The following is a 27165-nucleotide window of genomic DNA, read 5'->3' on the forward strand; positions in this document are numbered from 1 at the left end:
CTAAATTTTGTTAGTGTTCTGGTTGACATGTGTCCAGTCGGGTTCAAATTCCCCTGAGAGCCTGCCTTTTTCACCAGACCGTATTTGTGAGTGAACATGTAACTGACTGTAACATTGTACATCCCCCAGATGAAATCCCTGAGAGGGAAAGTAATTGCCTTTTTACATGCAGAAATGGTAAAATCAGCTGGAGCTGATGCTTTGATAGTTAAGAGAATCAGTTATTAATAGTTCTGCATGGAAGCAGCGCAGCCACTGAAGCCCTTGCAACCGTGAATCTCACAATCTTGCTCTTGGGCAAAGTATATGCAGTCATCTCTAATCTGTTCCATCTCTCCACAAGCAGCTCACCGAGCAGTGCGAACAAATTGCCTGGAAATGTCGTCATCGAGCTTCATCTGGCACTATCTCCCCTTCCGTCTGGGTCATTGATTTCCTCATCTCCTCTGCGTTAAAACTCACATCATACATTAATTTGCAGCTCTCCAGTACTGAAGCAGCTGCACCGTGCCTTCCCCGCTCAACACCAACAGCTTTCAGCCTCTGAAGTGTCCTTTACTGCTGCTCATACGAAGACCTCCTGAATGTGTCTCAAGTGGCCACCCTGCCTGCTACGTAACAGCATGTGCTCTGCCAGCTTTTGTTTCATCACAAGAGAGCTTAGAGCTGTTCTGCTTTCGGAAATTGGGTAAGATTCGGTCTCCTTCCTACAATGACTCAGTGTGCTGGAGAAATGACTCCTGCCTTGTACGAGCAGCTACCGTGGAGCTCTCAGAGCTGTGCCAGCCTCTGCTAGCCATCAGTTGCCCTCTGGAGAGCCCCTTCACCAGGAAGGAGCTGGGGCTGCACACTCTGGTCTTATGATTGCTAAATATAGAGTCCATTGATAAATAACATAAATGCATGAAGGGCACAAGAACTAAGTTGTTGCAGAGTCGTCTTAGCTAATACAGCCTTTTCCTCTGTTCATTTGTCCATGTCCCTGTGGCCTTTCAACACCAGCTTTTGCATTTTGAGTAGATATCTCTGCGCACCAAATTCATACTCAGTTCTCTTTGCAAGAGTGTCCAGGGTCAGGCCTTCAACGTGTAATTCAGCCCAGAGAAATTATTCTGTAAGAGATAAAGTCTTGTCTGCCTACTTACTGATGCTGTGGTCGCTCTCTGCTTACACTGGCCAGTTTACTCCCAGTCCTGGTCTGCTGCTGTTGTTTAATAGCCAGGTACCACTCAGATCCTGTATCAGACCTGTTTGCTGAGCTGAAGCCAGTTCGGGCAGCTAAGCCACAAACTTTTGCCTACTGTAGGTTTGCACAGCTATTCCCAAGGATCTAATCTGGCCAGCAGAAACTTACTTTCCTAGTGTTTTATTAGGAATAATAAAGACCCACCTTTCCTCAACACTTGTAAACTGAGCGCATCTGACATGGAAATAAGTGCGAGATGGCGAGGCCTCAGATGTGAAGCCCTTACTCCTAAATTAATGGTGATCTTAACAGGAATAATTCCATTCAAAGGAAGTATCAGATAAAATTAGTCTATTTCCTTAGGCAAGTGTGTTCTTTTATAAAGCTCTGATGATCCTTTTCTTTCTAGAAACCAAATTGGCAGTGTCTTTGTTTTGCAGCCAAATTCCTCATCCTAGGCCTGGAATATGTCCGGAAAAATATTTCTAGAGAATCCCCTGTTATAAATAACCTGGAGGGGGGAAGTATTCTATGTATCCTTCCTAAAAAAACAGAGCGGCAGGCTACAAAAGGGTATGGAGAAAGGGCTGATCTCTTGTACTAGGGGAGGAAAAAAAATCTTGATCTTGAGGCTGATGTTCGCAGTGTGTGCTCGGGGTGAGTCACATGAAAGGCGAATTGAGATAAGAGCAAAAATTCCTGAAAGAAAACTGTATCCCTGCTTACAGGGTCTTTGCTGTAGAAATAAAGGCACTGCGCTTCCCTGTAATGTCTCCTTGTTAAAAGGTGCAGCACCACCAGCTCCCCTGAGCTTTCTGTCTATGCCCTCGCTGTGTATTTTCTATGTATAAAGTCTCTCGGGAGTTTTTTCTTTGTGACCTGTTTATAGAGGGTGCTGCGTGGTCAGCCCGTCCCAGCCCTCTTGCAGCTGTTACAGCCACACCATATTCCGTCTTTAGCCACGCTGGCTCTTAAGCAGTCACACGTGAACTTTTATTGGGTTTATGTAGTTGCATGTGAATATCACTAGATGTCCTCTACAGCTAAGTAGCTTTGTCATAGTCTGTGCCAAGCACCACACAGAAGTTCAGTGAAATGAATCTCAGCTGTTTAAGCTGTCTTTTTTTATAGCTTCATTGTCCCTAGTCCATAGATGCACAGCAATATTCCTCATCAATAGCCTGAAGGAGCGATCTCCTACCTCTGACCGCCTGGACTTAGAGGGACAGCAAAGCCATTGTATTGGTTTCATGCAGATTTGGGGCCAGCTGGCCGTAGGAGCACCTCAACTTTTTCCTTCGCAGCTCATTCGAGACCGAGCCATCAGGCGGGGCTCAGGCTTTGGTTTCTTTGTGCTCTTCTCCAAATTCAACACCAAAGGCCAACAAGCTTGTGGGGCTCCGCTCTAGTGAGATGTGATGCCGTGCAGGATGGTGCATGCATCTCCACAGGGTGCAGTCAGGTCCAGCTCCCCGCTCCAGCACAACCCAGCTGCCCTCCAGGCAGTGATGCCAGCAGCGCCCTGGGTTAGCTCATGGGAGGGCCACCGCTTGCCCTCAGACCCCATCTCCAGCCTCCACCTTCTCTGCAGTGACCTCTTATCCCCGGCTACGTGGCACCGGCAGGAACTTCTACAGACAAAAATCTTACCCGTTGCACTGTTCCTGCAGAGAAAACATTGCTTGGTTTGTGCAAACAGTCCCTGCCTTGCTGTCGTGCTGTGCAAGCCCCTGTGCTCGCAGCCGCCCACTGCAGACTTCAGCTAGTGTGCAGAGTGCCAGGGGCGGGCGAGGGAAGCATCCCCAGCCAGCCCGAAAGGCAGCTGCCAGCAAAACAAGCCAAGAGGCTCGTGCTGCGTTAACCCACTCAGCTTTAACATGGGATTATAAACAGCCACATTCATCTAGCCCTAATAGTGAAATATTATGCTATATAAATAATGCGTCCTCTTATTTAGAAACAGTTCGCCTGAAGTATAGTCTGACCTGAGCAGTTCAGGGACTGCACGGTCACTTTAATCTATTAAGTGAAGCTGAAACAGACTGGAAATGTCATGTGCTTAAAGCTGTATGGGGGGAAGTGTTGGCTGAAATTTTAAGTCACTTTTTTCTTTTAGCTTTGTATTAAGTTCCACGGTTTGAAGCGTTGCTCATCCTGCACTCGCATTCCCCTGGGGAGGGCTTGTAAAGGGGGGACTCTTCATGCCACCGCCTCTGCTGTCAAATTGAACATGAAGTTTTGTTTGAGGGCTCCTTGGGGTGACTCAGCAGGATACAAAAAAGCACTTAAATAGGAGTTGTATTGTGTAAGCGCTCAACCCACAGCAGCAATTCCCCTTTAGCAATGTTGTTAACTAATACGCACTACAAGAAATTTAATGCTGCTCCAGATACTGGCTGGAATTGAAAGAGGAGTTTTTGGCTTTCTTCCTTACATAATTTTAGTATTTCTTATGGGCAGGAAGGCTACTGAGAACTGAGGAATACCCCGGAGACCCAACGTGCGGGAGCCAGGCCATGGGCTTTTCCTCTCAAATGTTACTGACTTTGTATGAAATGCATCAGAGATTTTCAGGTTTGGGTGTCTGAATATTGGGCTTGGTTTGGAAATACAGCTATCTCCACAGAAACAGAAACGTGCCTGCTCTGAAGGGTGATCTGTTTAAGATGCCCAAGTACAAAGCTGGATGCTTAGGTTTAAAGATCTAAACCTGAAACCTTTGGCCTACCGGTCCCAGGACTGCTGTGTCCCCAGCACTTCGTGACAACAATTCCACATCCCCTCGAGGGTTTATAAACAACCTGCTGTGTTTTGAGACTCACTAATGGGTACCGCTTACCGGCAGCTTTGCCAGTGCTGCCCTCGCCAGTCGCAAGATATGCTGATAGCAAAAACCCAGATTCCTCATAGCCAGCCACCTCCATCGCTGCACTGCACAAAGCTGCTGACAAAGTCTGCCCTCATGAAACTGAGGAGGCCGTTTTGTCCCAGAAGGAAAATTTGCAGCCAACAGAGGAGCCGAGTTTTGCACCAAATTCATGTGCATATCTGTGACTCCTGTTGACAAATGTGTGTCTTACAAACCCAGCTGTTGATTCATGTGAACAAAACACTCCGTCCCGCGGTTCGGTCAGGAAAGCCTGTGGGAGTTCTCCTGGACGTGTCTCCTGTGTCTTGGGACGGGGTGAGATTAGTGAAGAATTTGCAGGGTAAGCTGGCATGGGCGCCACGGCTGGGTGTGCTGTGGCCACTTGCTGTGGGTTTGCTCCCTCTCACCTCCTCCATGCCGCTGGACCAATGCAGATTTTGAGGCAGAGACTCGTGGGTCTCGTTTGTAAAATGTCCTCTCTGCCTCTTGCTTCTGTGGGAAAGACAGCACGGAGGCTCTCGTTTCATGCAGGCCACAGCGCGGTGCCAGGCTGCTTTGGGTAGATGTTTTCAGGGCGTACTGGGGTGTATGTAATGCTAATTTGGCACAGGAGGGGAGCTGGGGCTGTTCCCTTGTCTGTAAGAACCCATTCGAGTCATATACATCTGCTTTGCAAACCAGCATGGAGGTGGGCCCTGACCCAGCAAGGTAAATGAGCAGGTGCCTAAATGCAGACCCCTGAGATGCTCTGGGCGCTTGGCACGTGCCTGAGCACCCGGCAGGATTGTGCCCAAGATGCTCCCGTGGTAGGATACGGGGCACAGCCGGACCGACCCGTCCTTACTGACACGGATTATTCTCACGTAGCTATTGCCTGCATCCTCTGCGAGGGCAGCGTGTGTAAATAAACGAGTGCACGTTCGGAAGCAGGACTCTTGCTCCTGTCAGCTGCAAGGGGAAGGTGCGAGGCGGAGAGGAGTCTGCAGGTGAGATGGGGAGCGCTGCTTTGCTTCTGTCTCCCCGCGCCGAGGGCACAAAGGAGAGGTAGGAAAAGTAACCACTGCCGGTGTGTTCCCTGAAGTCCCGTCGGGGATGAGCCCTGGTGCGTGAAACACAAATTCAGTTATTGCGATAAAAGTCGATACGGCTTCCTCGCATTCAGTATGAATTTAAGTATGTGTGTGCGCGCATGTAGCGGCCGGTTCTCCGTGGCACAGCGTGTGCCATGTGGCACGAACGGCGTTTGTATAATCCCGTGCCCTTCGCTTGCTACCCCGTCCATCAAGCAGCGCCCGCAGAGAAGCGGTTCTTTACGTCCCCCACCCCGGCCCCCCCCGTTTGCTGGTGGCTGCACAGACCCCCGCGGCCCGGAGGGTCGCTCCGCTCCCTTTCGGCGACAACCCTCCCCCGGTGCCCGGGGTGCCGGGCGGGGAGAGGCGAGGCACCGGCCGCCCGAGCGGCTTAAGGTGCCGCCGCCCGCTCCCGCCGCCGCGGTCCACCTTAACGCGGCGGCGGCGGCGGACGGGCCCATTGCCGCGCCGGGGGTCGGCGGGACCGGGCCCCCCCCACCACCACCACCGGGAGCCGCGCCGCCGCCCCGCGCCCGCCGGCGAGCGGCATAAAAACGAGTCAAAAGTGAGAAATACGCGGCCGTCACCGAGCCGCAGGTGATGGCGGGTCCCCGCCGCCGAGAAACCCCCGCCGGCGGCACCCGGCCCGGCCCCCGCCGGCGGGGCCGGGCTATTTATAGCAGCCGCCGCGGCGATATAAGGGATGGCCGGCTGCAGGCTCCCCGGCCCGGGCCGGCGGGGAGGGAGGGAGCGGGCGGGGGCCGGCGGGGCTGCCCGGCAGCGGGCGCCTCTCGGCGGGCATGGGCGGGCGCTGAGGGCGCGGCCCCGGGTGAGCGGGGCTGGGGGCTGGAGGCTGGAGGCTGGAGGGCTCGGGGCTGGGTGGTGCTTTTGAGGCGGGGGGGGGAACGGGGACCCAAAAGCAATAAATCGCAGTTCGGTTTGCTTCTCCACACACACACACACCCCCCGCCACGAAGCGAGGGGGTGCGGGGTAGCGGCGCGAGGAGTTGCGGCGCCCCACGCGTGAAAAGCCCGCGGGAGGGGTGGGATCACCGTGACACCCAGCGGTAACCGCGGCGGGGCTTTCCCCTTCCCTCTTTCCCCCAGTAATTCCCGCTGAAATGCGGTGCCGCGCTCTGGCATGAGCCCCGCCAGGAGGAGCGCTCCCCGGGGCACCGCCGCTTTCCCTGGGCCGGAGATCGGTGTCGGGAAGAAAGGGCTGTCGCCGACTGTCGCCGCGGAACCGCCGCTTTCAGCAACGCCAGACGCCGGGCTTGGGACGGTACGGTCGCTTTGGGGCGCGGGTCTCGCTGCGCGGCCGCGGTGGGCTTTCCGTGTCCGGGGGGGCTTCTTCCCCTCCCTGCCGAACGGTGGAGAAAGGGCTTACATAAAGCAATGGTTTGCACCGCCGTGGGTTTCCCGTCTTCTTCGGGGTGCGTGGTGGGGAGGGGGGGTCGCTCTGAGTTACACTGTGTAATGAAAGATCTTAAGCTGAGGGTTTGTTGGATTTTTGTGTGTTTCTGGGGTTCCTCCCCCCCCAGCGGAATCAGAGCCACGCTAAGCTTCTACTTTCCTACCCCTTGCGTGTTCTGATCTGTGTATTGCAAGATTTCTTACCTTATATTAAAACTGCTCTTGGACCACTAAATACTTTGTGAAAGCTTCCAGATTCATGTGTTTGAGTTACTTGCTAGACTTTTAGAAGAAAGAGACAGATGGTGTCTTTAATTACAAAGAAACAAGGAGAGGAGGAGGGTTTGGGGTTTTTTTTGGTTTTATTTTTTCTGTGTTTTAAGAAAATGAACTGAACCACAGCTGAAGGACAAGGACTTTTCAGCTCTTGTGCTTGGGATTGCCGGGGTTTAGAAAGAAAACTTACAACTTTTTTTTTCTTTTTTTTTTTAAACGGCTCAAGAGCCCTAGAAACACTGTTTAGAAAAGCCTGCTTCCCCGACGAGAAACTAAGATAAAGCCACGCTGGCTGCAAGTTGAGGGGCAAGTTAAGAGTTAGACCTTGGGTGGACCACTCTCAGCATCCTGTGCTTGGCTGCTCTAGTAACCCTCCCTGTCGAGCTGGGAGGGTTTATGCAACAAACTGGGACTTCACACCGTGGCAGCTCAGAGTAGAGGCTGGGGTTTTGTTAGAGGAGCAAAGCGCACAGTGGAGTCCTGACCTGTGTGTGAGGCTCTCCCTCAGCACAGGTAGCTGCAGCCCTCTCGCACCCATCAGCGGGCACTTTTCCACATTAGTCGCCTAATATTATGAAAGTGTAAAAATCTAAGCCACCAACTCCTTAGGTATCTTAAGTCATCTAAGTTCAGATCTTGGTAGCAGGCTTAAAGGGATGCTATTGACTGGAAACGTTCTGTTTATGTCTTACCTGGAAACCGTTGTTCATACAATAGTTGGTACTAAGAACAAGCACACCAACTCTGTAGTCATACCTGGATATAGATGTGCTTTCTGACTTTCCACTGCGAAATTATCCGGTTAGCTCAGGCCCTTTCTGCACAAGAGATGCATTTCAAAGGCCTAAAACTGCATGGGTCAGCTGTCATTATTTCTCTTTATGAAAGGTGTTTGTTGCTCTGAATCTGTTAGGGGCATTGCAAAAATGGGGTCTATTAATTTAAGAAAAACTAGAAGATAAGAGAGAGAGCACGGGTGTGGCAAGCAAATTATGAAGTAATCGGTTCAAAAAAACCACCTCTCGGTAGCATAGCTTTGGACTGCCTAATAGAGACAGGATTTCTTTCTACGTACTGGAGTCTGAAAATACAAAGCTGACAGTATCTCTTTAAAAATAATAGTGCATGTAGAAAAATAACAGTTCTTCATATTATAGTTCTGCATCAATTTGTTTGACTTCCTTTGATTTTGGTCCTCCATTCCAGGAGATATCCCATACAATTGAGCGTGTAGCCCAGATTACAGAAGGCCAAACACCCCACCGGCATGACTCCCGAACCAGAGCAGCTGCACCAGGGTCAGAGCTGGCCCAGCATCTGTTTTCAGAAATTATGTGAAAGGCAGTTTCTATTTATTGAAGTTTTGGTGGTTTTTTTCACAAGCTCAAAATTTTTTGCAGAGGAACTAAGAATTACAGAAACAAAGCTTGCCTTATTTATGGGGGGAGTTTTTGGTATGTGTTGTGTTGGGTATTTTTTTTCTTAAACTAGGACTGAGGCTAACAAAAGGGAGGAATAAAACTGTATCATCTGGTGATTAGAGAGGACTTCTTTCCTTCTCTCCGCATACTTTTTGGCACTGAGGGAGACACGGCATTTGGGCACTGGAAGGAGGAGGATGAGCCCTGTACATGAGCCGGTGTTGTCATTGGCAAAGTAGTACACGAGGGCAACATAAGGACAAGTGGATAGAGGAAAAATGAATGTGATGAATCATTATTCTTGACATCATGCTGTGGTTCCTTAGAGCTGCTCTTTAAGTGCAGACAGGAACAGTGTCCGGTACCGGAGACCTGCATGGCCCTTTAGCTTGCACCATGTGCTACGAGTGGTGTTTCACTGTAGATACCATCAGGGCAGAAACTCTACGGCCTTCTGCTCTTAATTCTGGAGAGCTCCTTGAGGAAAGCTGTTTGGCTTCATTCATTCCTGCCCTTTCCTTTATAACTTCCCTCTTTGGGTGTGACATATTTTTTGTGGCTGGGTTCAAGCCAAGAGCCTCCACCTACCTCCTGCAGTTACCAGGGTGGGCATCCCTGCTGACCTGTTGGGTACAGGTGAGTCAGTTCATTAGGATGAATCTGTCTGTCTGAACTATGAAAGTTTTAGGCTCCAGACTTCAACTGGACCAGTCTTAATTTGGTTTTGCCTGTTTGCTTTGTTTGCTTTGCACTTCTCCAGCCATGCTGTCGCTCCTGGTGGCTCCTCGCTCCAGCCTCGCTCAGCCTTTGCAGCCTGCACGGGGCCTCTGGTGCGGTGTAGTGCCCCTACACGCGGGAGCTGCCCTTGCCTCAGCGTTGTAACTTCTCCGTGACTGCGCATCCCTTTATCTCTCTTACCTGCAGAGGTGGAGGCAGGAGGGGTTGCACCTCAGCATGGGAACATGCAGCCCTTGACACAGAGGGTACTCCAGACTCTGGAGATGGAGAATATTAACATGAATCCCCAGGAACGAAGAGGGGAGTGTTTTTGCATGATGGCGGTGTTTGCATAAGCTTTTACTGTCATAAGGAGATCAGGGTTGGGGGGACAGATTCAATATGGAAAATATGGAATTCATTTTCAGGCTTCCAAGACAGTACTATAGGCAGGGCTGAGGAAGAGGAGTGGTGTTAAGATACGGAAATGTGCCTTGAAAGTGACCTTTCCAAGATCATCGATATTATTCTTGGTGTATGAGGCACCCAAGTTTAATGAAGTATAAAGCAGAAGGGCTTGGGAGGATTTGGTCCAAGTGAAAACAGAATGAGCGTGGGACTGGCAGATGGGAGGAATGTTAGCCCACTCCTTGGTGGAGTTATTGCTTCTTTCTCCTGTTGTTGCCTACAGAGGGACTTGACAGAAGATACTTAGTGGGGAGGCGAGTACAGCCTTCCTGTTCTACTTGAACGTCACTGGCTGTATTTTTCTCCATGGGGAAACGAAGGTCCAGTGCTCCAGTGGGTCACATCCTGAGTGTTTGTATCCAATGTAAATCCAGAGCAGGTCCATCAACTTCAATAACATCTGCAATAAGCCACGACTGGCTCTTTCTGAACAGAGAGGAGAAATGAACAGCTGTAACTTCAGATGCTGAATTTTTTTGGCGTACTCATTTTTTTGAGATTTATGACTCTCTTATTCTCCATTTGAGAATGTAGTGGAGCAATTGCTGATCCATGCATGCATGTATATGTGAGAAAATGTCAGCGGAGGAGTAATACTTATGGAAGTCTTGCATAGAGATACGGCGAACTGGCCACCTGTTCTTAGATGATGAAATAATTATACAAAAATATGTCTCCTGAAATAATGGTTGAGGGAAGAGGTGGGGGCAGGGTTGGGGGAGGTTAATGATATTTTTAAGTGGTTTGCTGTACATATAGTACTTACAGTACTTATTACTGACTCTTCTGCTAGTTCTACTGCTTCAGACACTAATTCTTCAGTAAGTGGTGGTTAGTGCTTCACAGACATAGAGGTTTCGTCAGAAAGACCAGTCCAATGGCCGGAGCTAGCGGAAGAGATGAGAATCCTGCTCCCAGGTACCTTCTCTGTCACAGGCTGCCCAAAGGTGGGTTGGCTAAGGTCAGCAACTCTTATAGATACCCATAACTGTGAATCTGCCTCTCACTGAGCCCACTATTCTTCTTTCTAAAATGGCGTGGTAGAAGTTTCTTCTTTCTTGGGAGCATGAATATAGTAAATGCTGGGATACTTCAGAAGGCATCTAAGTATCTGAGATACCCTGGGATTGCATTCCCCTTCTCGCTGCTTCGCTTCTGGCCAGAACTGACCTGCAGAATTGCTCAGTGCTTCTACAACTGAGGTTTCTTATTAATTTTTGGCTAAATCATTTTTGCCTCAGAATTTGTTTACCATTGATGGGCTTGAGATTAAAATCTTGAACTACTTTCTTGTACTTTCTTCTACCACTACTACAGAGCAGCTTAAAAAGCGTGCTGATACCCCTTTGCCTTCTCCCAGACAACATAATGCCTGCCTTGCCTTCTTTTTCAGGTCTGCTTCTGGTAAGAATGTTGTAACAAGTATATAACTTTGTGCAGTGTGGTAAAAATGGTTTATTCTTTCTTCATCCCTCTCAGCCCTCCCCTATCTAAGCCTTCTTTGTTGCTGCAAATTCCACATAGTTTCATACAAAGCCTCTCTTTCGAATGTACAACAGTTCTCATTCCCATATTAACTTGCTAAACCTACCTGAAGTGGGCGCTTCATGTCATGGAGGGGAAAATCTATGTATTTTTGCAAAGGTGGGGGAAATGCCCCCACATGGTTTGCTGATCTCTGCTCTCTCTGTTTGGTTATTGCCAACTCTTGACTGCCTCTGCCTAGTTCTTGGTCTAGAGATGAGTGTCACTGAGGACTTCCTCAGCACTATTTTGCATCTGAATGGTGACTTGTCTGGCCCTCCATGTTTGATCATTACCACTGGTTTATGTAGTGACTGTTGTTAGTCCACTGAAGACCAACCAGCTGCTCCAAGTCTCCATCATCTCCAGTGAAAACAAGTACAACTGCATCAGCTTGCAGCCAGATAACAATAAACCTGCTCCCTGGGCTGTGGGTTAACCCCGCTAAGTATCTCCTGGGGTCAGGTCCGTTACTCTTGTATGTGAAAATAAGTCTTGGTGTGCTTTCTGATTTACTGGAGTGTAAATAAAGCAAGAAGGTCTTTCACTTACAGGCTCACTCATCGGCATATATTAGTAACGCTCATCAGCTTTTGACTGGAACTTTGATGGCATAATTACTCTAAAAGGGTAACTTATTCAAAACTACCTGTGTGACTTTGGGAGTTAGATTCCTAAGAGTCTTAGTCATTATTTTAAACAAGAATCAGCTTTTTAAGCCACACATGCTCCTGGAAGTTTTAAGAAAAGGCTTCTGTTATCATGTCTTTAAAATGATAGTTTCTAGGATGAGTGTGGCAGCTCTGCCACTCCACTCATTTCAGATATTAAATAAGGAGGTTGAAAAAACAATTAGAAAAATACTGTGGAAAATAGATTCTCATGGGTAGTCTTGCTAGAGAGGTCCAAGATGTAAAAATGAATACTCTTCAATCACCTGACAGCAGGATGGATGTGAGCATGTATTTTCAGCTATGTCTTTAGGACGGCTGGGAGGAAGACTGATGTCTCGGCCGTCACTGTAGACAGAGTAGAACATACGTTTCTCCAGACATGATTTGGTGCACTGAATTCAAACAACTTGTGACTGGAACCGTTCGAGTCACCAGGGCAAACATGGTTATCAGAAGAAATGAATAAACTAAGAAAACAGTCTTGCATACTCTACTATTTATGTTTGTGTAGGTAAGACTTAAATTTGCTATCAGTCTTGGGTTTCTTTTTGAGCGTGATGGATTAGTCTTGGTACTTGTGCAATTTTTAAAGCATTCCTGTAACACTTGTAATGCAAAATCCATTTCTTTTGCAACATACCTGTGAGATAGGGACCTACTATTTATCTCACTTGTACAGCTGGGGAACTGGAGCATTCAGTAAAGCTAAACGCAGCACACAGGATCACACAGGAAAGTCTGCGGCAGGACAGACAGGAGGGTGCTGAAACTGGGTCTCAGTTCCCATGAAAACCACCGAACTCTAGTCCATGCTCTTCCCATCAGGTTCCTCCTCTATTCTTCCGAGGCAGCTTGGGGCATTTCTGTAGCTGGGCAAGGTGGGGTTGGGCTTTTCTAAGGAGGAAAGCTCAGGCTTGGTGATGGAGGGAGGAAGATGATGTGTGTCTGGGGGTAAGATGGGGAATGGGGAGCATCTCCCAGCTAGAGATGCTGCCACCACTTCTTCAGAGAGCCCAGCTTCCCTGATGCTGGCACAGGCTGCTTCACGGCAATTGAAACTCCATTCCTCTGGGCAAATCTCTGCTCCTCCTGTGCCCAGAGCCAGCTCTGCTCTTTTTAATAAAGTTGACATGAGTGGCTGGGTTGATGATGAAGCCTCCTGCCCCGCCGCTGGCTCCACATCTGCTGCCACCGTGCCATGTCCCTGTGCTGCCTGGGCTCCCTGATGGAGGAGAGCTGCCTTCGCTCCATCCTGGCCTTGTGAGGGGCACCAGCGTTTCGGTTTTGGGGGAGGAAGCTGTCACAAAGCTGGCAGGAGGAGTTTTTTGGGAGGAATTTTTTGTTTTGGTTGCATGGTGAACAGTAACAATATGAGTTTTATTGCTCAGAATATATCCACATTTATGGGATGCTATATTTAAAAAGGAGAAAAAATGAGTCATGGGGAGCTATGCTAATGCTAAGTATTTATGTCTACCTCTTGTGAGGCTGAAGGCAGCGGGAGTTGAGCAATACTTTTGTGAAGTGTCTAGAGGATTTACGGATCAAACTAAAGCCCGCTGAAGTCAGCTGTAAGTCACGCTGTGCCTCTCTCGGGGCCCGTATCGTTTACCTTGTGCTGGTTACAGTGAAATACTCTTCTTGAAAAACCTGGGAGCGCTCAGTGCTGTCGACTTCCCTGGGCTCGGGCGGCAGCTCGCTGAGCCGCAGGTTGCAACAGAGGTCTTCCCCTGCCAGCGCTTACTGCTCCTCTTCTGGAAAGTCACCCGTCGGTCACAGCCAGGGGATGGATGTCCCTGTGCCTCCCAGGCTGTGCCTACAGCACCGCGTGAGCAGGTACCTGCACCCTGAGCGGGAGCAGGCAGAGCCTGGGCACGTCTCGGCTTCTGCCCTCTCCTCTACAAGAGCTGTAGTCCCAAAGAGAAGTAAGGTCGGGGGTCTGTGGCGGTACACGCTGCCGGAGCTCTCCTTTCAGAGCCTCATAGGGACACAGGGTTGCCAGGGCTCGGATACTTTCGCTTATGGCATGCCTTGACACTAATTCAGTTGGCTTGCGCTTAATTATGAAGTGCAAGTGTTGGGTTTTGTTTGTTTGTTTTATTTAAAAGTTCCTTAATGAAATAGTGTTCTATTTGAGAGTGCCAGTGAATTCAGCTTTCCAAGTGCCTGCTTGCCAGCATGGCTCAGCTCCAGTCACAGGTAGAGGAAGGTCTGGGACTGGGATTTCACTGCTGGGTGGGCCAAGAACAGAGGATGGAGACGGACTCACTGTGAACAAACCCAGACAGCGCGATGTGCCCGGAAAATGCAGATATGGTAACAGCAAGGTGTTCTGCAGCTCCTCTGTTTTGCCCACTTATTTGAGGAGTTTTCAAAGCGAGCAGAAAATAATTATTAAACTGAAATCTTCAGGTTTATTGGGCGTTTTGTTTTGTTGCTAGGGTTTTTTTTAAAGAATTGGTCATATCAGGATGAAAATGTGCGTGTTTAAGCTTCCTTCAATATATTTTTGAGGGCTACACTGGTAAAGAGAAAAGGCTGTAATAGTGTAAGGCTGGTTCTGGTTTGTGGAAACAAATACTTGCTCATCTTGCAAATGTAAGAGGGGTTGAAAAACTTTTGAGTAGGGATCTGTTATTTGCATTCCTGAAAGCACAAAGCTTAATGGTGAGTCCGATATACAATAGCTGGAACAAAACCCCACCCAACCCAAGTTAAAAGGATGTTGATGGACATTAGTGTAGTGGGAATCCCATCCGTTCTTTTCTTGAACTGGCGTTCCCACTATAGCATGTCTCCAGGCACCCAGTCACTCCAAAAAAGCATTTAGAGGATTTTCTTCCGTAAGTTTGTGAGCTTGAGGTATAAGCTCTTTACCAGTTGGTTGTTGTGACACGGAAAGACTCTAAAAAGGTATGAAATGACAAAAAGTAACAGGATGCAGATGGAATTTAATCTTTCAGGCACATCCAGACACTGTTATCGGGTCTGTCATCTGTACTTAACATACCCAGATGGCTCTTGAGTGGTCTGCATAGACAGCTGGCAATTTAGCAGAGATCATGATCTTCAGAAAATACGTAGCTAATGTCTTGTGTAAAACATGGTATGGAAGTATTAGTGCCACCAGTCTAAGTACAGGACTTGCTGGGGGGGGGGGAACATCTATCTATAAAGTAGGACTCCTTGGGAAGAAGTTATTCGGTACTCAGCACTCAATCCCAGAAAGGGTCATGAAGGGCATTCACACAGCTTGTGCTGTGGGGTGATGAACTGGGAAGGGGGAGATCACTGAAGGAATCCCTTTGGCTCAGTAGTGCTAGCAGCTGAGCTGCAGTTGCAGACTGGAGGTTGGTTTGATGGCTGCTGGCGTTTGGTGGGGACAAGAGTCCCCAGCTAACCTCAGAGGAGGAGGAGACATGCCCCAGTGCTCTGGGAAAACCCTGAGCAGTTGCGAATTGTTTTTGTGAAACAACGGTGTAACGTCAAGTAATGCCATCGTAGCTCTCAGAGTAGCGTGTGATCTTGCTGTCAAGGTACCCGCCTAGCCACAAGTCTATGTCTGACATAACCGTCCTCAGAGAACAAGGCAAGTATCGCCTGAGCCCATCCTCTGCATGCCCTGCTTCACTTCCACCTGAAGAGACCTTGGTGGTAGCTGGTGAAGGATCGTAACTCTGAATTAAATGTCCAAAGGTTACGATGAACCGTAGCAATGAGGTGGACTTGAAAGAGTACTTGCAGCTCTTCCCTCAGAAAATATTTTGTAGCTCAAGGGCAGAGCGCTTGGAGAGAGCCTTCTCTGTTTCCTCCACATCCTGTGGATGCTTTCAAATTTGATCTGCAAACAGGCAAAATAGCAGGCATGAGGAGCTGAGCAGACCATTTGCTTTTCTTGAGGTTTGGTCTGGTCTGAAGAGATACTGAATGCTCTGTTAAAATGCTCTGCTGAGCATCGTTTCCTCTGTGCATTCTGCAAAATGGCTCCGTGCAGCACAGAGATACTGATAAGATGCTGCATCACCCCTGTCCTGTGAGCAGCAAGTGGTTTGCTACATGAGATTTACCTGTGGAGTATTAAGTCCATCTTCAAAAGTTTGACTTGGACTGAATGGCTGTGGAGCATGAAAAGTCTTTCATGTTCATCAGCAAAGTTAGCTAAGGGGATATATAATTTCTTATTCTTTTTGCAATGCAGCAAGACTGTTTAATTAAGCATCTGGGATTTGAATTATTAAATAACAGAACAATTTCAATCTACTTTTCTGTTGGTAAAGATCTCCAGCAACCCATTTTTACTCCTTGGATTTTTAAATTACGAGCTTCAGAAACTCTTTGAACCTCGGGAGGACGACTTACTGCATCCAGGAGGGCAGAGAAATACAACTCTTATTCTAAGGTCTCCTGAGCACAGCAAGTTACTCCCTGTTGTTTACATACCAGCCTCACAAGAATATGTGAATAAATGTTAGGTTGTCGAAGCAAAGCAGCAAAATTGTGTTTTCAGGCATATCCTGCGTTGAAGCATCTGTTTGGTTTTGTGCAGTGTAAGAATAAATCCTTTTGCTGCACAAAACACTGGGAGCAATTCTCTGATTTGGAGGTCAGATTGTCTCATCTGTTTGGGGGTAAAAAAAATAGAGAAAAATAAGAGTAGTTGCAGTTTGCATGGGCTTGGGATGGCTCGCAGAGGTGGATGGGTCTAGCCGAGATGTGGGAAGGTACAAAGAGCAGTTGTCTAAGTCGAAGTGGTGAAGGGTTGCTGAACTTGGGCGGTGGGTGGAGGTCTGCCACCCTCAAGGCAGGGAATGAGGAGCTGGGGAAGGAGGTGAGGAAGTGCCTGCTAGACTCCATGCTGGGGGCAGAGGGGCAGGCAGCCCTGGGCAGGGTGTCCTCGCGGGCAGCAGGAGGTGAGGGACTTGCTGACAAAGCCGCTTGGCCCCAGCAAGCTCCCGAAATGTCTCCCAAGCTCGGGACCGCTCCGGCTCCCCAAGCCCTCCTGACCCCAGGCTAACGTGCTCTCGCTCCTGATTGAGACCGGTGCACTTCAAAAGCCTTGTTGAGTGGAGGGGTGGGTGGACATGGTAGGTGGAGCCGATGACCAAAAATACCATTTCCCCTTCCTAAGGCTGGGCGTATACCAAACTTGTGTCTCTGTGTGGTAAAAGAATATGAACCAAAAGTGCTGAGAGATGCAGTGGTTAAATTGAAACATGCTGTGGCAGGATGAAAGTAATCTTGTCCCTTACCAGCCCTTAATGCTTTGGGGCTTTTTTTTTTTTTTTTTTTCAAGTGGCTGCAATCCATGCCATCTCTATCTGTGCTTTTAATAGAGAGATTTTTTTATGCAGAAACATGTCAAGACACCATCAGGGTAAACCATCCCCTGTTGTGTTATACCTCACAAGGTCAAGATAAAACATAAGGATATCTACAGTTGTCTTTCTGTTCAAATTTTATTTTTGCAGTGTCCTTGAATGTACTGAAGCGTGTGAAAAAGACCTCTATGTGGAGCGAATGTCCATTAGGGAGAGCCCAGCAGTTCAAAGAAGGGCTAAATCCAAATTTCTTGCTCTTTCTGTGAGTCTGGTATGTAAAATATGACGCAAATGGGAGATTCACCTGAGTTGCCAAGACTAAGGCTAGCATCTCTTTGCTTGGCGTTTAAAAGTAATGGCACTACACAGGCATAGGAATGGCATATAAGATCTACCATAACGCTCCGTCCCACTATTTTTGAGGAAAGACCTTGATGTCTTGACTCCATTGTGACTTTGCAGCAGCATAGCTGTACTTCACAGCTGTGTGGTGGATGGAAGCTAAAAACAGATCTTCCCGGGCTCTGATGGCAGAGCCTAAACATTTCTATGAAGCTTCTCCGCCAACGTCTGTAGGGGGTTGAAACTCAGGAGAATATGAGCAAGGAAACCTGTTCAAACAGGAGAGCAGAGTAATTGAACCAAAACAATGCTCTGGAAGAGCTAATCAAGGACTGGGAATTCTTCTTTGAAAGTAGTTCTTCATTTGACCTCAATAATTTAGACTCGGAAACTTTGTCCAGTTACTTTGCTTTGTTCAGTTCATGCGTGGTCTTACCTGTGAAACGACCCTTCCCATTGCCAAGGTAAAGCAGAAGTCCTGTACACTTTTGAGACCCAGTGCTCTGTACCACTGCAGGTACAACTGCACATAGTACCACTTGCATTTAAGGAAGAGTGAGTGTGTCCAGCCCCAGTAAATGATAAGCAATGTGGTGATATCGCTGTTTAAACAACCTTTTTTATCCTCTTGTCCCATCAAAGGTCCTTATCCACCCCTTTGCCAATACCAAGTGGTGTGTTTGCTGTCCGCGATGCTGCGGGGAGGGAGGTCCTCAGTGGGTTGGCTGTAGCCCAGCACATCTCCTCATCCCTCTGGGACAGCATCTCTTTGGGGAATCCAACGTCACAGTTTCTGGAAATCTGTTAATGCCAGCCTGATCATTAGATGGAAAGCATCGTCTTTGGCATAGGGCACTGGGAGGCTGAGTACCTTGAAGGCTCTTCTGAAATCAGTGTAACCTTGTGTGGTGTGTTTCTTCCATGAATGGTAGAACCAGTTTACAGGGCAAAAGCAGAAGATGTTATTGTTTGGTGAAAGATGCTTTGTGGCAATGGCAGCGGAGGGTGTGCCTCTCCTTTTTCCTTTAACTGGGAAGAGACTCTGCTGTTGCTTTTTCTTTTCTTTTTTCTTTTTTTTCCTAAATGGCAATTGATTTTTGAGGGGGGTTTATCTTTTCCTGAAATTGTGAGTGAATTTCTGATGTGATTGCACACAGGTAGTGGCAGTTGGAGCCCTGCTGTTGCCTTGTTCATTGGAGGTGCTTCACGAGAGTGCAAAACACTTTTGAGGTATGATTTCCCATAGCATGCTAATCCGGTGAAGTGCTGTAGACTTGCTTGCTGGCACTGTTTAAATCCATAATGCAGCACCACCTGCCAAACCACGGGGCATAATGGAAGTGTTAATGAATGTACATATATACCCTCCCACGCAGCTGCAAGTTGAGTGACTTAAAAGTTGAGGCAGAGAGTTTAGACTGAGCATAGAAGGAACCAGGCTTAGGGTATCCTGATGCAGGTCTGTGCTGAAACTGGAGGGTGAGGGGTGGCCACAGGGGTCTAAAGTTGGGTCTACTGACCCATAGGGTGCTTTCAAAGATGTGTTGATTTTCAGCTGCTGCTTTCTGATATATAGAATCATCCACTCATGACACGTGAGAAGAAACTTGAGCATTCAACAGCAAAGTGCAGGTACTGAGCAGCACCGGCTGGGAGCCCAGTATGTCTTTTCTGGAGGGGTGTCCTCGTGGGATGCTTCTCTCCAGTGCTGGCAGGGTGAATGCACTCAATAGGAGGGAGGACTTGAGTCATGTGTGGGTAAACTCTGTTCCTCAAGCGTGGTTTTGCCAATTGCCCACAGGTCTGAGTGTCAAGGTGTGCGTTTGCCACCGGGAGGGCTTGCCCAGGCTGGCAGGGAACAGGAGGAGGACAGCAGGGAGGGAGCTGACAGTCGAGGAGGTTGCCAAAGATGAGGGCTGAGAAGAGGCGCCAGGGCTGGCCTGGCACGTGGCTGGGTTGCTGGCGGAGTACGGGCACCTTGTCCTCAGGCAGATTTGTGGGGATGCTGTGGCTTCGCGGAGCTGCCCGTCACCACGTGTAGGGCAGAGGAGGGGGAGGAGGGGGCAGTGCAGCACCCTCCCCCCCCCCCCCCCCCCCCCCCCGCTCCTTACCCTGGTACACGGCCCCCAGCTCTGCCAACACTCCTCTTTCAGACAAATCCATTGGATTTGCCAAGTACAGAGTCGCCTCCCCAGCACGTTGTATGTAAATAAGAGGCTCATGCTCTTGGCAGACACTGTAACGAGCCTGGAAAAAATTACTGCTATGGGTCCTGGGCCAGTGATGAGATCTTGGAGTCTTCCAAGTGACAGAGTAATGACATGGACCCGGGAAACGCCTGGAAAATAGCCTTCCACGTGGTTCTGGGAGTTAAGAGTCATGAAATTCTACGTAAAATCTGCCAAGTCCCTATTTGGGTAAACCTGGGAGATGGTGTTTATATGAACCTGGGAGATGGCTGTTCCTTCATCTTCTGAAGTCCATACTGGTGAAGCTCTACTAAAGCTCCAGCATCACAGACTAGCATGCTCTGTGCTCTTCTGTACCTGTAAATGAGTATTAAAGGGATTGCAGGGAACCAGAAGGACTGTCCTTGACCCAGGAGCCCGGGAAAATTGACGGAGCACCCTACAAGCCTGCCCTGTGCCCTGGGGTGTAGAAGTGTTGCAGAAACATCTGTGCTGCCCCACAGCTCACAGGTAGTTCCAGGGAACACTGGGATGCAGAGAGGGAATGGGTGATCTGTCTTTTTCCATAGGATATGGACAACAATAGTCTTTTTGCCTAGAAAGAACAGTCATGAGTCGAGTATTGGAGAAGATTTCCAGTAGAACACAGGTTTTGGAAATAGCCTGGAGATCCCTGCTCTTCTCACCTTCCTCCGTCTGCCCCAAGAGAGGGAGCATCAGCCTGGGACTTAATAGGATTCACCCATCCCCTCGTGGAAATGCTATTACCAGGGACCTTCACAGCCTTCAGCTCTTTACAGCTGTCTGAAGAGACGCAAAGTGTGTTTGCCAGCAGGGAAGGGAGTCTTTAAAAAGCCATTTACATCTCGAAAGACATCCGGTAGCAACACTGGAGATGTAAAAAGCATTAAATACTGAATTGAGCTTGACTGGAAGACAAACTTGGAGCCAAATGCATTGATTGATTTGCAGGAGGGTGACTGGAAGGAGATGGCCCAGTACCCCTTCTATCCGTAAACCATCTCCAAAGCATCCGTGGGTGCCATGGAGTCTGTGCATTGGCTCAGCCATGCCTGCACTGTGCCTGGCATGATGTCCATATGACCGCAGTGCAGTGAGCCATCAAAGAGCTGGGTGGAGGGGTGGGTGCACAGTGCGGTCAGGATACTATAAAGCACCGCTTGTTTTGGCAGGGGGATGCAGGGCTGTGGTGGAGAAGGCAGGGCAGAGCCTTGAGGATAGTCGATGCTGGGCAGTTCTTGGCGCTGCTCAGGATCGCCCCCCAGCTCTGTGCTGCAGTGCACATATTCGTCCCATGGACTGCTTCTGCCTGCCCAATGCTTGCTGAGGCCAGGAGGGCTGTGCCGTCCACATCTGGCTGTGCCATGCACATCTGGCCGTGTCGCCAGCAGCAGGGCCACGTGCAGGCAGCAGAACATCTGGCTGTAAACCGAACACTGCCGCAGCACTGGGCTATTGCTTCGGAAACCTAGCTGAGCAGTATAAGAGCAGCAAAATCACCGAGGGCAGTGGATTTGGGGTCTTTTTATTGGTGTGTCAGCAGGCTGGGATATGTAGGAGGGAAGCTGCCCATTTCCAGGGATTGTGTGAGCAGGAAGGGCAGCTATTGGAATTCGAAGGCGCTTCCTCCACTGTAAATTTGTTCTTGTTGTGTTATCTCTGGCTGGGCAGGGCAGGGGAACATCTTGGCCCTCTGATTTTTTTGCTACAGTATGTTTAGGTCAGCTTCATTGGTTCCATGATAACATAGGAGAGGCATTCCTGGCCTCACTAGCGAAGAATTTTCAAGAGTAATACAGGAATCTGTCAACCCCTGATGTCTCCTGAGAGCTTTGGAAATAAATGAGTAAGGAAAAGGATGGTGGATTTAAACACACAAGAGGTGATGGAAGTAAAAGTAGCTGAGCCATCCACTTTCTCAGGCCCCAGTTACTGTGCAGGGATGCTCTCATTTCATGCCTTGGCAAAAGGCTTGGATCAGCCTCCACTGGACACCCCTAAACTGGAAACCACACTGTTTTAATTGAGCTCTGAGAGATACAGGAATGCATCTCGCATAGCTGCTTTCTGGTTGCATATCTGGATTCTCCTACAAAAACCAGTAGCAGCAGTGCTGTAACTCTACAGATGACCCAATCTGACTTAAGTGTTGTTTTTAATTAAAAAAATAATAGTCTGGTTTCTGCATCTGTCTGTTGGCTTGTCAGAGGGACAGGAATCTTCTTACGTATTTTGAAAAGGGCACTACATCACCAAGAGAAACAGGCTGAAGATTAATGGAGTTGTTGTGGGAGGTGAAGGAGGAATTGGGGGAGGGAAGCGGAGTTTGTTTCGGATGACATTTGTCAGTATGATTGATGCATGCTGTGCTGCATTTACATACAGATCAGGACACCGACAAGCATGTGCTTCCACGTAAATGTGAGTGAGCCCCAGAGCTCAGCCTGGCCATGGGAAAGCTGCTGCTCAGTGCTACAGCAAGGGCTCCTTATCGCTTAAAGATTCGCAGCGGGGGGAGACGGGGGACCGCCTACCACCTAAGCAATTTCCAGTGACGTGGCTTTTTATTATTATTATTTGTTCAGACTATAATTCCATGTTTCCTGAAATAACTACCAAGTATTCATCAGGCAGCTACTGCCTTTAGCTGCCTTTTGTGCAAATCTGAAGTGCTTCATTACTCCCCCGGTGCGTTTTCTTTCTCTTACAGTAAATCTGAGCAGCATCTGTGTGGTGGGGGAGGCAATGCGATCTTGGGTTGAAAAGGAGAAAAGGTCTGGCAGGCACAGGAAGCCAGTGAGGAGTTCAGGGAGCACAGCCCTCAGGGTACAGCATCTTTTTGCACTGGAGGAGAATTTACGAGGCCACTTCCAGTACACACAGCTACATCCCTCAAATTCTAAACCCAACCGGTTGCAGCTCTTTATTGCTGGGCTGAGGATTTTATTTTTAAACAACAGTTGGTTTATGACTTTTTTTTTCCCCCTCTTTAGTAGCAATCTGATAGTGCTTTGATCGCTGCTCCAAAAGGAAATGCCTGTAATTTCCTGTGCGGGTCTTGCCAGGTGCTGGGCTCCATCAGATCTCCTGGAAGCTGATGGGGGTTGAGAGCGCTCTCACCTAGCAGAATCCTCCTTACTAGAAAACCTCAGAGAGTTGAAATTTCACTTGGGTTTTGAACAACTTAAGGCCAGAACTACAAAGGGCATCAGGCTCTGGCTTCCTACATGACAGATCTCTTCCATGCTGCCTTCCCACTGAAGACTTGCACTCGGTCCAGCTTTTGCTTGGTGTGTCTTTTTTGAGGCATTGACTGGGCAGGAAATCTGACAGACTGGAGGAAACCTGGCTAAGAGTTAATCATCTTTATTTAATAATAATTGGCGGTGGTTGTTCATACACCTATGGGTCCTTTAGGTCTCGAAGGTTTGGGATGCGGTCATGCCTTCTTGAGGGAGAAATTCCTGAAGTTCATTTGGTCCTGATCAGCATGACTCAAGGGAGGCGGCTGCCTCCTAAAAGGGCATGTCCCGTGTTTCAAGGCTTCTCAGTAGCTCCCAGTCCAAGGGATTGCCTGCAACACATAAAGCTGAACTATTTTGGTACCTGGCGAGCATCTCTGGGTGTGTCATGGTGGTTGTGTGGCTGCAGCCAGCAGTCTGCAAGAGGAACAGAGAGGGAAGTGTTCAGATCTTGCAGAGTTTCAGCCCTGGAGGCATTGCATGGAGCTGCTAATGCTTGCAAAGGGGCCAAGTAAAAGGGCGTAATCAAGTGAGCTGTGGCCAGAGGAAGAGTTATTAATTGCAACTGTAGGAGTAGTTGGCAGCCTCGGTGGCTGATGGTCTTCCTCGGCCTCAGGTGAGGTTGGTGTCTTCAGGTACGCAGAGCTCTGGCAGGGCGTATGTGAAGAGCTATCCATGGACCAAAGCAAGCCGATGATAGGAAAATTCCCTCGGCCATGGGCTGATGGAATTGGTCAGCATACATACATATACCAAAGTATATGCTAAATCTCAGCCTATTGCTATAGCGGCCACAAGCTCCCTAAAGTTGGCAGTTTTGGAGAGCTGCAGCAGAGGAGGGAGCTGGTGGTTCCCACGCAGACCCTGCTGCAGCTTTTTCTTGAGGTTTCATAACAGAATTAAGCAATTTGTGTTGTGTGTTGCCATGGAGACCGTAAATCACTGTCATGCTGGGCTTCTCTGTCAGGGAGCCAGTGTCTTTAATTGCACTAACCTCCCTTGCAAAGCCAGGGCTTGGTTCTGAGCTCATTTACCTGCTGTAATGGCTTTGCCCTGGGAGCTCTGCCTCCAGAAGAGCAGAGCTGGGACCGGAGATAGAGGTGCTAGCGCATCAAATATCTGGGGTTGATTTTATTATGGTCGTATGTGGCCACACCTTTGCTCAGATGAACAGAAATTACGATTTACACAAGCTGAGATCTGTCCCACATGCATTCAGGGCAAGTTTTGCAATGAGGATGGGGATTAGATATACTACCTACACATTGTGGTGACCTGTTCGGGCTTGGTGGTCCGGTTGCACAAACTAAACTGAATTTCTCTGTCTTTGGTGTTTTTCTATTACTTGGCTGCTCTGAGGGGATAGCTCAGCCCTTCCACTCCATCCCCATGTCCAGACAAGTAAATGGGGTTGTATGCAGTTTATTCTGCCTCCATAAAAAATCCTTTTTGTGGAGGAGGCTCAGCCTCAGTGACACTCTTGGGTCAGCGCTTCTCTTTTTTCCTTGCCATCTACCCTACAAGTAGCCACATTTCTGACTGTCTCAGCATTACTGGCTTGTGCTGTCAGGACACAGATCTTGCCAGTACATATGAAGATGATGGTAATAATCACCGTCCTTCCAGTGACTTAACCAGAGCCCTGACGGCATTCGTCAGCGTAGGTTATGGATCCTTCTCTTGGCTCCTTCAAAATAAACAACTATATAAATTGTAAGATGATTATCATCAGAGCTTATTAGCATATTACCACATGCTGCTTTGTATTCAGACAATAGATAAAAACGTCTGTGCTTCGTTTTTGTCAGTCAGATCTACAGCAAACACGCTTATTCTTGCTCCCATCTGAGCAGGACTGTGTCAGTACTCTTGCCAAAAACACATGAAAATCAGCCCAAGTCTTGCGCACTTGCCCGTAGCGACGTAACCAGCTGGTGTGGAGCTCTGCACACCTTTGGGAGTGTTTAATGTTTTCCAGGAGGTGACATATGTTTCTTTTAAGGTTTGATTTATTGGCTGGTTTAGATGATAATCTTGTCAAGGCATGAGCTGTCTTCTTGCTTTGGTTATCAGGGCAAGTGGAGGTGTAGAGGGACTGAAGTACTTGGCTTTTGGAGGGTTTGCATTGCGTGCCTGCGTGTTGGGAGCATGGGACCTGCCATCTCAGTAGAAGGAAGAGTGTTTCCATGAGCAGTAGAAAGAGCCCTGCAGAAACATCTAAACTTGCTGCCTTTTGACACTCAATAGAAGTATTCGTCTGTGCATGCTAGCATCACCTAAAATGTGGGGGGTTGTGCTTAACAAACCAGCCTACAGTTCTTGACCTTTCTTTTTTTTTTTTTTTGTTCAGTTCAGTTCATGCTGTTCTCCCCAGACTACACGATACTCAATCTGGTAGCTTAGATGTACAGTATGACAAAACTTCTGGAATTGGTGGGAAGCAAATGCCCTGATTCAACCCATAAGCATGTTGGTCAGAGTCACAGTTTGTACAATGGGCTAAATATTATCCTAGTACTTTGAGGAGTGTTCCATGCAAGATAAGCTGGAGGCTTCTTAGGAGCAAGTTAAAGGGGCTGGTACAAAATGTCAATGAAGATGTAATGCTTGTCTGCCGAGCAGTAGCTTGTGGTTTTGTGATGAGGTCAAAAATCGTGCACAAACGGAGTACGGTTTTCACATCCATGGCCTGTCCCCTGCCCTGTCAGTAACAATTGGTCTTTTATACTGCCCGGCTGGAGCCACTTCGCCGTGTAAAGAAGGATGGAGTGAAATCTTGGCCACGGGCAAAGCAAAAAATTGTCATCAAATGTGTTGGGAGGGACAGGGTTTTAGCCAGGGTCTCTGTCCTAAAGAGCCTGTGAGGATTGTCTGACCCGAGCAGGATTACGCAGAAAGAAAATTTGGTCTTCCAAGCAAAAATGAGAGATTTAGTTGAAATTTGTAGGTTTCTATGCAGCCAAGCGTGCTGCTTGTTGATGGTGTGATCTTGTAAATAGGAGAAAGTTGCTTACTCTCCCAAAAATGGGAGTAAGAAACTTTTCCTTGGGATTATGGTGAGGAACTGCAGTAAGACTGGTTGAGAGCTCAGCTGGTGCTTGGTCTCCTTCTCCCTGTCCAGCAGCTGTTGCTTGCAGTGGAAATTCTTGCTGTTCTCAAGAATTTCTCCAAATATAGTTTAGAAACAAGCAGACTTGATCATGTTTCTTCTTTCTCTGAAAATTTTGTTTTGTCTCAACTTGGACAAGAGGCCTTTGCAGTTCTTAGAAACTGCAGCGATCTCACCTCTGTGATCACCTTCTCTCTCCCTCTTAAGGAGTTTTATTTTTAGAGGAGGAACTAAGACATTTCCTATACATTTGGTTCAAGGAGAAACATCCAGTACATGACCTTAATTAGAGGTCAAGGCATTTAAGCTGTATACCATGTAGATTATGCATATGGCAAGTTATTCCTGTATTTGCAGAAGTTTCTCAAATGCAAGCTGTACCTTATCATACCTAACGTGGTGCTGGAGAGGATGGAGGAGAGGACATCCCCTCATTTTAAAAATTGAGGTTTTTTCTCTTTTCACATTGAGCTGTGACTGTAGGTGGGAATGTAACTCCCAGAGTTGCGTCCTGCTGGCACTAATTGGATTACAGTATGGCGATCAGAGGCAAGAAGTAGCAAGGAAGCCTTGTCCTCATGCCTACCTTGCTGACAGAAAAGTCATACAGTGAATCACTCAAGTTTCATCGTCTTGATATTGTCTTTGGGCATGCCGTGGTTTGAATGGTGCTCTGACAGCATGCCTCGGGTCACCTGCTAACACTGAATGTTTTGGAGGGTTATATTTTAGATTATGGCTCAAATTCCACAGGCTGCTTTGGCCTGAGGATCTTTTTTCCATAAGTAAAACTTAAACTCAGATGTGAATGTTCACAACTCATTTTATTTTGTCTCTTTTCATGCACTTACCTGCGTGCGTGGGAAGGTGGGTGTTTAGTGGGGGGAAAAGCTGCTTAGTAGAGCTGTGAAATGACTGTGAAAAGCCCTTTCTCAGGGGCTGAGGTCTCCAGCATACAGTAAGGAACGTGGGACCCCCAAGCAAGTGCCTTTATGGTTCAATAATTTGGATTAAACTGAAACAGTGACTTAGGAGAAGGGAACTAGAGAAACTAGCAAATGAACTTGGAAGTCTGATATCTTCTTCAATATGAAATCAAACCATTAGGGGGTTATGCTCTTGTCTGTTTGAAAAATGGTCCAAGTTGGCTTTTGGGCCTCTTTGGAAATGAAGTGTGTTCTGTTTGGAAAATATCAAAATGAAAGAATTTCTGAGGAAAAAAAATATTCTATCCTATAGGCTGAAATAAAATTATATTAGTTGGTGGCTCAATTTGCACTGTACACGCAGCAGCCCTGCAGTCTCAGCTCCTAAGCACCACCTGGG

General features: G+C 48.1%; 1 protein-coding gene across 3 annotated transcripts in view; it reads left to right on the forward strand.

Annotated features, from left to right (window-relative positions):
* Positions 1-5873: 5873 nt before the first annotated feature.
* The window catches only part of MRAS (muscle RAS oncogene homolog), a 41555-nt gene continuing 20263 nt past the window's right edge, over positions 5874-27165 (forward strand). For 2 of the 3 annotated variants that reach the window (XM_030018214.2, XM_030018215.1), the window contains exons 1-2: positions 5874-5954; positions 6233-6407. The gene's annotated coding sequence lies outside the window, so the exon portion shown is untranslated. Of the gene's footprint in view, positions 5955-6232; positions 6408-7040; positions 7121-27165 lie in introns of all 3 variants that reach the window. The other variant, XM_030018216.2, reaches the window with a different exon arrangement.

The sequence above is a fragment of the Aquila chrysaetos genome, chromosome 6 (assembly GCF_900496995.4).
Source record: "Aquila chrysaetos chrysaetos chromosome 6, bAquChr1.4, whole genome shotgun sequence".
NCBI classification, from domain to species: Eukaryota; Metazoa; Chordata; class Aves; order Accipitriformes; family Accipitridae; genus Aquila; species Aquila chrysaetos.